Source organism: Cavia porcellus, unplaced genomic scaffold (assembly GCF_034190915.1).
Source record: "Cavia porcellus strain 051 isolate PalLab524CR breed Dunkin Hartley unplaced genomic scaffold, mCavPor4.1 scaffold_11, whole genome shotgun sequence".
NCBI classification, from domain to species: Eukaryota; Metazoa; Chordata; class Mammalia; order Rodentia; family Caviidae; genus Cavia; species Cavia porcellus.
In genome coordinates this window covers 44,984,085-44,999,097 of record NW_026947494.1, presented here as the reverse complement: position 1 = coordinate 44,999,097, position 15,013 = coordinate 44,984,085, and positions in this window count along the sequence as shown.

Sequence of the window (15,013 nt, the reverse complement as noted above, 5' to 3'; positions counted from 1 at the left end):
AGGGCAGTGTTCTTGGTGTAATTATGTCTGGGGCCCAGTTTGGTGCTCACAGTTCCATTCCCTCAGTTCAACACACTACTAATTTATCTTCAGCTTTTCTCCTTGCTTTCAATTAGTAGACCAAGGAGAATTAATAAAGGAGGCAATATATAGACTTTGCTTCTGAGTTAAAGCAGCTTCGTGGTCTTTTCAAAAGATTTTTTTTCACCTACACTATATTTCTGTTTCACTCTTTGGCTGGTGACAAAAATAATACTTTTCAGGGTATGTTTTTTTCTAGGACTTATGGCAGTCACGATGGAAAGAAAAATGAGAATGACCTTAAATCCTCACTTACATTATATTTCTATTTCAACTACTTATGGTATCAGAGAATAGAGAAAAAAGAGAAGAAAGTTGTAAAAATAATGTAAATTTGGCGTAGAGTTTCCAATGTAAACATCTTTTGAATTTCTTCTAGCCTTTGAAATGAATTATTTGAAAAAATCACTCTCAACAAATTTTTGTTTGTCTAGGCCATGTAAAAGAGATTTTCAAAGTGAGGCCTAAATTGGAAGCCATAGATAAACTTTAGAATTGTTCAGTGTTACTCAGAAAGCTGCTGGTGTCATCTCTTCGAACACATATAATCAAATATATATTATAGTTTATATATGTATATATAGAGATGTAGGTATGTTTTTTTAAATCTCACCTTTATACATATCCATAACCAATCATCCACTTCTTACCAGTTGCCTTGAAGCAAAAATGGAATATTAATAGACCTCCTTTTAATGGAAAATATTTACAAAATAACTTTGCTTTGTAAAAACAGACTTTTATTTATTAAATATCTCAGTACCCATGTGAAATAAGTGCAGTGCTGGGAATTTAGAACCAAATGACTACGACATGATTCTCACCTTGAAAGCTGTCATCTGAATTGTGTCTTGGAGGGCAGGTAGTAGCTCACCAGGAAGGAAGGAAAGGGAGCATTCCAGATAGAGAAATGTCGTTTTCAATGGCAGAGAAATGGGAAATGCCCCTAGAAGCTCCAGGAGTGAGGAAAGCTTCAGAGTAAATGGAGCACACGACTCACGTAGAAAATGTAGATGTTAAATCTAAGATAATGAATAAACAGTTTGCAAAGTAAAGTATTTGACAGACAGGGTATGGCCTGGGTTCAAACCCGGAGGCCTCCATCAGCTGGCTACTTTCTCTCTGTACACATCATCTCCTTGTCTACAAAATGAAGTGATAATACTTCAGGATTGCTAATAGTAGCTCCCGGTATGGTGTGCCAAGTTAAGGAACTGAGAGTTTACCCTGAGAGACCAGGACAGGCGATGATAAAATGGCACCCGGGGAGACCGATTCCTGGGGATGTTTCTCAGGTGTATTTGCCATACTTGTCAAGAAATCGGACTAGAGTGAAAGAAGAAAGGAGCAGGAAGTGTTTTAGTCAGTTTTCTGTCACTGTAGCAAATACTTGAAATAATAAGCATATAAAAAGAAAAGATTTGTTAGGGAGGCATCAGTCCCTTGTTCCTTGGCTCCGTTGCTTTTACACCTGTAGTGGGGCAGCACATTACTGCCAGAGCACATTGCAGACTGTTCCCAACAAGTGAGCAAAGGAGAGAGATAAAAGAGAAGCAGACCACGGTCCCCCAGTTCTCTTCAAGAGCACACCACCAATGGCCTAAAACCTCCCATTAGGAACCAAATCTTATAGTTTACACCACCTTCCAGTAGTGCCAAGCAGGTGACTAAGCCTTTAACACACGGTCCTTTGAGAGACATTTCAAATCCAAACTATAGCAGGAAGGAAAAGGTCAAGCACAGCAATTATATTTCTAGTTTGAAAAAAAACTAAATGGTATTGCCAATAATCAAGATCAGAATAAAAGTGATTTATTCGGGCTGTATCATGTTCAGGTTTCTACAAGAGAGCCAAGCAGATCACTATTAGGCAGTCAGTAATAAGAGAATGGAGTTTTGGAAACAACAAATATGATAGATTGAGAATCTATTATACGGCCATTGAAGTCAAAGACAGTATATGAAGAATACATGTGTCCGCTTTCATGTGTTAATATTTTAAAGTGGCTAATTCTTTGTTTGGCACGATGTGCTCTGTATTTTAGGATATTTAGCCAGTATTCTTCATCTCTACTCATTTAATGCTTATGAGATTTTCACCTTTAGTTGAAACAATTAGGAAGGTCTCCAGCTGCATCTGGGAGGAATCATGTCACCTGGAGAACCACGAGTATAAAGTGGGGAGGAAACAGAAGGAAACAGGAGGAGTTATACACGCTGCAAACCTGAGTTTCCAAATCCAATAATTGCAAACAATTATATCAACAGTACAGACATTGTCATGAAAGATATTTAAAGCAGTCAAGTGCTAAGTAAATGATACTAAAAACTCTGATCCACAGTTTAAAAATCTATGTATGAAACTGATGAAATGACTGGATTTTGGAGATTTCTCATTATGGAGGGCTTCATATAACTTCACATACGGAGATGATCACAAAACACATTCATCTATCCCTTCAACAGTAACTCCTCACACCACAGGCAAACTCTCAGTGTCAGATGACCAAGGGGAGAGAGAGCCCACACTATTTTTGCACATGGATTCACTGGCTGTTTCACTGGATGAAGTGCCTCAATTCTCACTTATATTCTGTTTCTCTGGGGGGGAGAAGGGCATTCATCTTCTTCTAGCTCCGAAAGTAGAAAACTAAATTCAATGACAAATAGGTTCATTATTGTCCATGAATCTTGATTGTCACAGTCACTGAAAATGAGTCCTGAGGTATCATATATTTTGGTGTTACTTGGAAACATTATTAGAAAGCAAACAAAAACAAAGTCTGAACCCTGGGGTCTGCAATCAGTAACTCTGCTACACTCTTCTGCACTAGGCCCTTTATCACATATGGTTGAGTTATATCTCTAAGGAGGTTCCTGAACACCGACTAGCTCCTGTAAATCAAGTGAACTTGCTTTATAAAATGATATAATCTCTATCTAGAAGTCATTCCCCACAGCCTTTGCCTTTGGAAGTAATCCACGAGTGAAACTGAAGCATGCTCTGCTTATTTTGTCTTTTACTTCTCTTGGCTGACTAGGTTTTGTTGGTTGGTTGTCCCTCCCCTCATCTCTTTATTTTTCTCCCTCTTCTCCACAGTCAAATAATCTTAGAAAGCAAAGATTTACTTTAAAAAATAGAAAAAGAGAAAGAAAAGCAAAGATTTGACTCCTGGGACCAAGAGTCAGTCACTGGCCATTCAGCCAACAGCATCTGTTCTCCAGCTAGGGTTGTAGGGGACTGACTGACTGCAAGTGTCTCTGCTTGCTGAACCTGCAAAATTCCCACCTCCAAGTCCACCAGCTTCTAATGGAAAATTCCTGGGTACAGAGGGTCAGCCGGCAGGCATGCTCCCTTGGGCACAAGGGCCTTGGTGTTCAGCCAACCACTATCATTAAAAGTACAGGCTTTTATGTTACGTTTTGTTAAGTTCACATTTCGGGCAGCTCTTGATTATAATAGTGATTATTTTTTTCTCCAAGGCCAGGCCTCCACCCTCACATCTTTGGTGGAATGTGTTAATAATTTGCTCTAGGGAGATGAAAGCCTCTTTGATACAAGTAGAATAAACACATGGAACACTACTCAAAGGTCTCATTTCTACAGTAGGAGCCCAGTTTTTGGACTGAGTCGCTTTTCCACTATAGTATCCTTTCTTTGCCAATAAGGAGGCTTCCTTCTTGTTCAATTGAGGAAAATGCAGCAGCAAATCTGTAGTTGGCAGCCAACAAGGGCCATTGCTAACTGTTGTAAATACTTTACTCCAGAACCAGATCTGAAACATGATGTCCTTCTAGATGCAAGTACTTTGTGTGTCTGGAGGGTCTTTCTAGGAGCCAATTAAGACATCATGAAACCATAGCATACTAGAGTAGAATAATACCACAGCATCCAGGCTCTTTATTTTTCACATGAGTTTACGGAAGCTCAAGTTTGTTTGAATTTTCTGAGGTACACAGGTCTTCCCAAACTCAGTGTAACCTTTCCCCAAGTGCCTGTGCTGCCATATCATCCTGCTCTCAAACACTGATAACATTCAAAGATACCCATTCTGAGGAATTCTTTAACCCTTTCTTTCCACTACTTCGGGGAAACTTCTTCCCACCAAACTCAGCATTGTTCCAGAAGTCCTTGGGCTCTCTAGAATCCCCCTTCAAACTCCATATCTATAATGTCGGAGCACTGAGACCCCCCAGTGGACTCTTATCCCATGATCTAAAAAACCTCCATCCTGAGCCGGGCCTGGTGGCTCACGCCTGTAATCCCAACACTTGGGAGGCTGAGGCAGGAGGATCGTTGCGACTTCAAGACCAGTCTGAGCTCAAGGCCTGCCCAAAATGCATAGAGATCTGTCTCAAAAAAAGAAAAAAAAAAAAAACCTCCATCCTACCCTCCAAGCTCTTCCCTGAAGGACTCCTAGCAGATAATGATTGTCAGAGTCCTCAAAATTTATAGACATTTATTTGGACATGCCAAAACCAGCCTAGAAAATACATACTCATGGATATAGTTTGAATTTCTTGGTTGCTTCTGAATTTGAGTTTCTTTCGAAGTTCATTTATTGGTAAACAACTCAAAAAATTGATTTGCAAAACAATTCATGGTCTAATAAGAGCATTTTAGTTATGATGTTCAATAGTCAATGTCCAGGAAATACTATCAGCTAAACATAATATTGTGATGTTATTTCACTTTCCTCTGGTACCATCTCAAATTACAAAAAAGAAATCAAAACTATTGTCAGTTTCTCAGGAATACTGTGAATATAAACAATGGATATTAATGTACTTGTTTGAAGTAAATGAGTGAAGAATCTACATATTTACAGTTCTATATTTTTCATTTTATACTTTTATGAATCACTAAAAATGATTAAATTTTCCTATCTACAAAGGCTAGCCCATTAATAGTAGATTTCTACTAATTTGTACTTTTTCTTTTCTGTCAACACAAATTCATATAATTTCTCTATTTAATCATGATGAATTTTCTTTGTTTAATTTGCATTTCTCTCTGTGTGCCCTGCCCCCTTCTCTGTTGAAGCACCCAAATATGTGTTTTCAGCTCTGTGATCCAAAGATCGTATTATTTATTTTCCAAAACCTGAAACATGACAGTAATATTCTTTTCATCCCTATTTTGTAGCTTTGATCTTCATTATCTTAACATTCAAAACACATAGACTATTTTTGTTATCTACAAAAGCCTAAAACATGTTTTGGCTCAGACCTGAAAAGAGTTCATTTCTTCAGTGCCTCTGTCAGACTTCTTTGTAGCAATTTGTCTAGGTGTCTCAAGGCCACATTCCTCAGAAAGTTTCCTCCCTCCCCCTCTCCACCTCCCTCCTCATTCCCTTTCCTCTCTCTCATATACTCAGTCCTTTCTAGAACATACAGTTTGAGAATTATTTGAGAAAAATCTCACCTAATAGCCACTTGTCTATTTCCTAGAGGTTAGGAATTTCATCTCAAAGACAGAATTTAATTTGTGTTTTCAATCTGACAGATTCCTTTCCAAAACTGAACTCTCCCTGAGAAAAACCAGTACTACTTCTCATCTATTGGGAATTAGTGGAATCTTTCCCCTTAATACTTAGAAGTCGTGACAGTTTGAAACTTCTGGCAACTTTTTACTGAGATCAGTTCCTTGGTCATTTATGTTCAACAAAATGTTCATGTTCTTGAATTCTTCCCTAAAATCATACCCTCACTGTGTCCCTTTTGGGCGTGAGTGTCCTTTGTCAGTTACCCCATAAAGTGACGATTCATAACTTGCTTTCTGAGAAAGTGTCATCAAGTATGGATTTGGCTGTCCAAATCATCAAAAGAACACACACAAAGAGGAAAGAGTAGCTTCTCTCAGTCAACTGTGAAGTCTCCACTCAGATACTGAAAAACCAGTCATTTTTTATATTTCATCTCTGTTGCTAGCTGTCTTCTCCTAGCTACTAAGCAAATTGGATCCTGTTTTCTAAATACATTTCGGTGAACACTGAGTAACAAATTTGCATTAACTAGTGAGTACTTTTCCACAGAAACAGAGAAATTATGTCCTAAAACTTCCAAGAAACCTGCATGAATGTTTTCTTGCTATTTTAAGACAAAGCACTTTGTAAAATGTCAACCACGTTGATCATCTGGGATTTAAACAGTCTACCCAGCACTGTTGCTGTCACTCTCTAAATGTCTTGTCACTTCCCTATGTCCTGCCCTTCTCTCACTTCTCTGACTGGGTAAATATGGGAAAAGAAATATGATGATTCTAAGAAATGTTCTTTTGTGTTTGTATCATTGCTTTTCACCCAAGGATCCTTAAAGGCACAAAGCCAGGAGCCCAGTGACACTAGTATCAGCTTGCTGGCTTGTTAACTCATGGACCGATAACAGAGTTCGTTTTCCACCTAGTCCATTGCAGCAGTTAAATGATTAATCAGAGACCAGAGAGGGAGTACACCATAACAGAATTCAGTTGGTTTCACAAAAGGCTCTGTCTACAGAGTTATCTCCAGGCATTATCCCCTGTAACATATCACATAAATAGCTGTTGATACTCATTTTTAGCTGATCACTGACTGGGACTTTCCACAACAAGGAAATGGCAACACAACCCACATTCCTTTGGGCTATACTTTCTTTTGAATCAAATAAACTTTAGGACTAGCCCTTTGAGAGAGGCAAAAAGCCTGCATCACTCAATATACATTTGGTACCTGCACAGGGACTTCTATTTGGAAAAATGAAGTGTTAGTGACATACACTAGCAATGTCAACTAGAAAGAAAAGATACACATGCATGAAAATCATCATTCCAGGAATTATACAATTAAACACCAAAACTAGTGATTTCTCATAGGTGCTATAAGATTTCCAAGAACAAGAAATGAATGGGAACTGAAGAACTTTGGGGAAACTCACTGAAAGTGGACCAAAATCTTGAGATTTAAAGAAAGACTCAGACCCCTACAGAGAGCACAAAACAAGACAGGCATGCTAGCCTGAACATGCTAGCCAGGAAGTGCTACTGTTCATAGCATGCTTCTAATTGAAGTTAAACAAAATGTTAATAACTTGGGTTGAGAAAAAAAAAAAGCCCATAAAACTGAGATTTGAAAGCAAAAACCTCTGCCTTGCAAGAGAAAAAGCTAGCTGTCAGACTTTCACTGGAAACACCCAGTACACAGAATCCAGGCGTTTTTCAGAATATTTTGAAGTACTCTACTGTTCCCTGTGTAAATGATTTGGCTAAATAAGAAGACAGTTGGTGACATTTGCTTTCTCTTTGCTGGGTCACATATATTAGGAATAGATTATCAAATTTGAATTTCTGAAAATAGTCTGAGAGAAAAGCCTTATTAAAATATTGGAAGACCTTTGTTAATAAGCAGGTAGTGTCCAATGACATTTTTTAAAATGTGAAACTTTATATTTGGTGATGGATAAAAATGAGGAGGTAAAGAGATATGCTCAGTATATTAGATCAAAAAGGTAAAACAATACTGTGCAACCCGGTAGCCTACCATTCACATGCGCCTTTGGGTAACACTTGGTTATTCCTAAGGACAAATTTTCAGCCTTTCAGAAGACTTACTTATGCCTTTCCATCCCACTCACTTAGCCTCCCTCTCTTCTTTCTGCCCTAAGGTGATAAGTGGGAAAAGGAAGAGAAGGAAGGGGTGGCTGGGGATAATGGATTATATCAACTTGTGATAGAAAAGATGAGAGTGTCTGGTGGGGCTGGGCAGGGGTGGGGATCCTCAGCTGCTCTGGCCCCTGGTTTCTGGGGGTGGCCCCAGATGCTCACAGGCATTCCTTACCATACAAAAACCTCAGCGCCCTGCCTCCCCAGGTGATCCTAAGAACTAGAGAGATAGTTTCTCTCTGGTGTCCTCGAAGGCAAGTAGCAAACATAGCCTTTTCTGTCTGGGTAGTGTGAGACTTCTCTACCTGTGAGAATTTGCCCTTAGTTTCTGGAAGAAGAAATTTAAATTTTTTTTCTTGAAAGTTCTCTCTTAAAACAATAGCCTTATAAATAGATCCTGCTTTGAACACCAGATGCTGAACGTAATCTGGATTTTTATAATTAGAAACTCTAGTTATTCTGTCCAACTCATTCTATTTCCCTGCTTCTCTACCCCACCCTCATACAGATAGTTGCATACTCCATGTGTGCAGACTTACGCTAATGAAGGAGGAAAGTGAGTAAACGGCATGTTCATATTCTCAAAATTTTTAGATGATACATTAAGAAGAATGTTAGCAAACTTTCCTAAATTAATCAACCCAACCTTAATAAGATTTCTGAGATTATGTGGAAGATTGGTCTCCATAGTCATCCAAAACACTTAAGTGTTTGTTTTCTGTAATATAAAAGCAACATAGGAAACTATGCAGACCATTTGGAAAGAATGTGTTCTTTCTACAGAATGGGCCCTTTCCTTTCCAGATTTAACATTTTCTTCTTGGCCCTTATTTGTGTTCTAAAATACCTTTAATATTAGCAACACAATAGCCACCAAGACCTATTTTTGGAAAGAACCCCACCACCCTATATTCCAAGACTCTTTACTCTATTTGACCAAAAATGTCTAATCTATTCTATTTACTCTGTTTGTGGACTATAATAAACATCTATTCATAGCCCTTTTGTAATTGCTAGTGAACAGAAGACATAATCCATAGAAAACATGAATTATTCCTGAATGACTCTGAGTTACTTGGGTCCCAGAATAAAATGAAGATTGGTTTTAGCAAACTCCATGGACTGAATGCTGCTGTCTGAAAATTCATGTGTTGAATCTCTAATTCCCACTGTCACTATATTTGGAGGCAAAGCTTTAAAAGGAGGTAACTGAAGATAGTCATAAGGGTAAAATCTGAATCCAGTTTTTGGTGTTATATTTAAAAAAAAAAGCCAGGCATATTGGCACACAGCATAATTCCAGCACTCAAGAGGCTGAGGCAGGAGGCTCACTGTGAGTTTTAAGCCAGCCCGAGCTACAAAGTAAGAGCCTGTCTCAAAAAAAGAAAAAGAAAGAAAGAAAGGAAGGAAGAGAAGAGAAGAGAAGAGAAGAGAAGAGAAGAGAAGAGAAGAGAAGAGAAGAGAAGAGAAGAGAAGAGAAGAGAAGAGAAGAGAAAAGTCAGAGACAGAGAAAAGCCATATGAGGGTTACTGTGGCAGTCTGTAAGCCATGAAAAGACATCTCAGAAACCAAACTGGCTGGCACTGTGATCTTGGACCTTAAAGCTTCCAGAATTGTAAAAACATAAATTTCTGTTACTTAAGTTTATTATGGAAGCCCAAACTATCTACTACACCAACCAAGATGAATAGCAACACTTCTGTGTAAGGAAGTTTTACTAAGCATCATCTTCACAATGATCTTTCACGTCTAAGTGGAGATATGTGTGTGGGGTGTGCGTGTGTGTGTGCATGTGTGCTCAGAGTCTCCCTTCTTCTTCCTTGTTGATAACTTGAAGAAATGACACCAAAATAAAAAAGGTTAAATAAACATTTTTTTGTAAGGATCATAAGATAGGGGATTTTTCTTTTTCATCAAATGCTTGATAACATCATTTTAGGGAGGCTTTTGATGTTACTTTCTCATACTTTGGACCACATAAAAGTGTGTGAGTCATGGAAATGACCGAGACAGGAAACAGAGTGAGTCACACTGCCCATTTGGATTTCAACCCTGATGCTCCCTGGAATTAACACCTTTAGGGGTCCATCCTGCCCTATGCTACCTACTGCCAGAAAATGTGAGTCAGGAGAAGTTAGAAACATCAAGCCCTCAAGGAGTTGCCCTGTAACTCTTTCAGAAATATTTTTTGCTATCAGTTTAGAGGTTTCATGTCCACCTTCCATCCCTTGAAATGCCCGATGCACCCTCCATCCCAACTAATCCCTCCTTAAATGTGGATGCACTTTTCAAAGACTTCTAACTGTGGTGATTTCCTCCCCAACCAAGCAGACTTTGAATTTGTGCATATTTTCAACACATAAATCTCTGTTCCCTTTACTGTTTTATTGCTCTGTTGGAATCTATCCAGCTATGGTCTCCTGGTATCAAAGTGCTGAGTTAAGCCTACACTTCTGAACTCAGTGTCTGGGAGGTAAAGGGAGAATTGCCCACTTTGCCAGGAGTTTTTGAGCCTTTTTTGCATTCAAACAGTCAGTAAAGCATATTTAAAATCCAGGCCTGCCCTGTTTCCTTGCAATGGGTTTCTATGTGCCTTCCGTCTTTGTTATCTCAAAACGGATTTGGGTGTCTGGAGACCTTGAATCCAGATTCCCACATCCCCAGTTACTTAGTTTGTGGACCTTGGATAACTTGGATAACTAATGTATCAGAGCTACAGTCGCCCCATCTCGACAAGAAAATTATAACTACCATTACTACCATTTTCTAGCGTTAACCAGTTGTAAAGATTTACAGCTGGATAAGCTAAGCAGGAGAGTTCTGTCAGTCTTCAGTGGACCTCTCTCAGTCCATATCAGCTAATGACTTCTTTTTCTCCAGGGACAATCCTTCTGCCCAACACTCAAGGTGATTTTCTGAAAAATTTCCACTCATTTCTCTCACAGAAAATGTCTATATTTTTGTCTCCATGTGTACCCTGATTGCAATTTCACAGCTGTTCAATTCTGAATCCCCTGAAAACTACATTAGCAGTTTACCCCCATCTACATCCATAACAATCAAAAATAACATTAGTCTTTCTATTGGTCTGTTTTACAAATGTATACAAAACTTTTCTCCACAGGATTTATATAACTTGTACAGAAATCTAAATATGTGAACTGAAAAATGAAAGAAAAGCTACCATTGTCAGTGGGATTTTTAGCAGACCCTGAAGTGATTTTTTGAAATAACATTTCGAGAGTTCTTTTTCAGTTACGATACAAGCAAACAAATATGATAAAGCATTATAATGCTATACTTTCATCCTGAAGGCTTTAATTGCCCTTAGGTGTACATATATTTATAGTTCACCTTTCTAAGATGTGAAGAAGTTTGTAAAAAATGTAATTATAAGTCCGGTCATCTATTTCTTCCTTTTAGAATGATGCAAATTCTAAGATACAAATCTTAGAATAGAAGATAAAATTCTTAGAATAGAACATACAAATCTTTAAGACTATACTATGAGTATTTACAAGACAAGTTCCCCAAAGAAGCAAAGCAATTGTGTCATTCAAAATCCACTCAAAACTCCCTTTTCAATATAACTCGATTTTCCAACTGTCAATTGTGGAACAGTTCCAGGCACAACTAAAAGAGTCAAAGAACTATGCTGAGGTCTATCTTTATTTCAGATGATTTTTTAGTATCTAGGTCAAGTTCACCCTACTGAAGACCTCAGTGTAGCTAATATCAGACAGCAGTGAAGCAGCTCACCTTCCCATTAACTGTTGGGTTAGGACCCTTCTGCTTGCTTAACGACTACTTTTCTGTGAAGAATTCTTTGTCCATTCAAAGAATCTTAGAGTTATAAGCCTAGCAAGCATTATTAATCCTAGGAAGAAAAAGCAAAGCTTTCATATTCAATAGATAGTTTCTGGTTATCATCTCAATTCAGAACGTGAATTTCACTGAACAATGAAACTAGAAGAAATCTCAGCTCATTGCCCATTAGCCATGAAGTGGGGGAAAGAAAAATTCAGAAACAGTCAGTTAGTAGTTTTCACTGATTTAATCTCTAATCTAACAAGTGTGAACTCAAATCAATCCCCTGTTATTACTAATATTTTAATGACAAGATATAAAATACAACAAGTATACATCATGACACAGACCAGAGGATGCAAAGGCCTCTGGGAGCCAGGCAGACTCCTGTGAAACAGTTTGGAGGGTGAACTGGGGACTAGTCACTTAAGCTAAAGGACAACTGCTACTTGATTTGGGCCATTTAATGTCAAGCAGACATTCAGACCAAAAAATTGTGTTACATACCGAATTTTTGAGAAAAACCAAAAATCCCATATTCAAAATTTTGACCTAAATTGAATGCTTGAAGTATTTGACTCAATCCAAAATGAAATACATGCATGAAAAACCTGCGTCAGCTTGCCGGCTGGCAATATGCAACCTTTTAGTTAAATTATATGACAGAGACCAGCTCATCCAACCTGTTTCTTCTTCTTTCTGTCCTCACAGCTAAGGAATTCTTTGCAGTGAAGCCAAAAGAATATGGAAGCCTTGGACTCCACAGCCAAGCCCTCTTCCACTCACACCCTCTCCCTTGCTCTCTGTCTATAGACAATTTTCTTGTGAGAGAAATGACCGGAAAATTTTCACAAAGAGCCACATATCCAGTGTCCCCAGGAGCAATCCAGGGTGCCAGAAGCCAAAGGACCTCAAGAGACAAGGCGCCCACATGATCTGAGGGAGGAGAGCCCCTGCCCAGCCCACACCACTCTGTGAAGAGACTTGCACTGCATTGTGATCAAAGGAGAAAAATAAACCTTTTTTTAAAAGCAATTAAAATTATTAGCTATACTTGATTAATATATAGATTATTGAGAATTTCTCCTTTTAAGGTGTCAAAAATGTTTGTGAGCTTGCTTGATCTTTAAGCAGGAAAACTTCAAAAATAACAAGATACTATTTTTTCATGGTGAAGTAGAAGAAAAAAATAATACTATAGACTTTGTTTTTTAAAATCACATAAGGCTGTGTTTCCATATCTAAGCTGTTTTCAGTAAGCACTTTTTCTGATCAAGAAAAGAAGCCCTTTGCTGGTAGGAAGCAGTTAACAGCAAAGACAGGGTAAATGAAAGAGCTGCCTGCACACACGGTCACTTATCAGGCCCTTCTCCTTGCCAGGGACAGGCTATCTCCCTTCCATCTGTCTGACCTAAAATCCCATTGCTTCGTGTGGGGCCTGAACAGCTATGTGTTGAATAGAAATTCTAGTACTTCCTTCCTCCCCCTCCTATACTTCAGTTTTTCTGTCTCTATAAATTTTAGATTCAACTCTTATTTTTAACATTCACCCCAAGAAAATACTACTGCATTAGAATATCCTAAACATTCCTATTTAAAATTGTTTCCTCAACATTTCAAGGAATCAACAACTGGGATCTCAAATTATTGAAAAGTTTCTGCACTTCAAAAGAAATCATCAACAGAGTGAAAAGAAAACCCACAGAATGGGAAAGAACTTTAGCCAGCAACCCCTCAGACAAAGGACTTATATCCAGAATATATAAAGAATTGAAAAATATGGGGCTGGGGATTTAGCTCAGCGGCCTAAGCACCTGCCTTGCAAGCAGGCAGTCGTGAGTTTGATCCCCAGTACAAATTTAAAAAAAGGAAAAAGACAAAAAAAAAAGAATTGAAAAATATCAAGACCCCCAAATTCAAAGACCTTCTCTAAAAATGGGTATCTGCGATGAACACATATTTCTCAGATGAAGATATACAAATGGCAAATAAGGACATGAAGAAATGTTCACCATCACTGGTCATTCAAGAAATGCACATTAAAACAGCATTGAAATTTCATCTCATTCCAGAAAGAATACCTGCCATCAAGAAATGAACTGATAACAAATTTTGGCAAGACTATGAGGGAAAAAGAACACTTCTCCACTGTTGCTGGGAGTGTAGACTGGTGCAGCTGCTATGGAGATCACTATGGAGAATTCTCAGAAGACTGGGATTGGAAGTTCCATTCAAGCCAGCTACTCCTCTCCTGGGTATTTTCCCAGAAAAACTGAAAAGGTCATATCACAGTGATGTATGTGCACCCATGTTCATAGCAGCACAATTTGTAATAGCTAAATCTTGGAAATAACCAAGATGCCTTTTCAACCACAGAGTGGATGAAAAAGATGTGATATTTGTATATAATGGAATATTACTCAGCTTTAAAAAAGGATGGTCCTGAGGCCTTCATAGGCAAATGGGGACAACTTGAGGCTATCCTCATTAGTGAAATAAATAAGAATCATATTTATAAATATCACATTGTGTCTCTAGTGTAAAAGTAATAAGAAATTAGGAGTAATAAAACCCAAATGTATAATTGCTATTTAAAAAAGAGAGGAAAAGAAAGTACTCTAAAGGATATAACTGCATGTATGTTTAAGTGTGCATGATGAATAACCATATCACTAGGTTTTTTATTGAATCATTGTACAGAACTGCTTGCAGTCTCACTGTTTGAATGTCGACTTTGTATGCTTTACTTTTGTAACTTGAACAACTATTTCTAAGAGGACAATATGTAATTTATCAACTAGTGATTTCTTACTGTCTTTTTTTTGAAATTATGTATTATTTCTACACTTTTTCTGTTTTGTTTTTTCTCTTTAAATAAAATTTAAGAAATAAAATTGTTTGCTCTTTTCAAAACATTGATAATTTCTAAATCAACAAGCCATGTATAAATTGCAAACTGAGAAAACACTGCAGAGTACAATTTCAACCAGGGATAAGCCCACGGGAAGACAGTAAAATGAAAAATAGCAAAATTATCTGATGTTATGATGACACATTTTTAAGTAAAATAATACTAATATACTAGCTGTATACCTATATAACTAAAAACTACCTAAAGTGTCCCAAAATAAAGTTTGGAACTCAGCAGTTACGTGGATTTGTACCTGGGCACCAAATGGGATGCTAAGAAAGCACCATAGACCAGTGACAGTCTTCTCCTCAAGTCAGACCCCGGCGGCATGTCACATTGGCAGTGGTCAGCTGTGCAGAAGGACATGAACGCAGCAGATGGAGTCTAAAGAAGAAACACAAGGTTGGAACAGTGAATGAAAGGAAGTCCATGAAGAGAAAGAAAGCCTGTACAATACACAAAACACAGTTTTCAAGTGACTGAAATTAAAGGGTTTTTTTTTTTTTTTCTTTTGTGGGAAGGGGGAAAAAACCAAAAATGAACACATTTCCCCTCTCTGGAGATTTGAGTTAAAA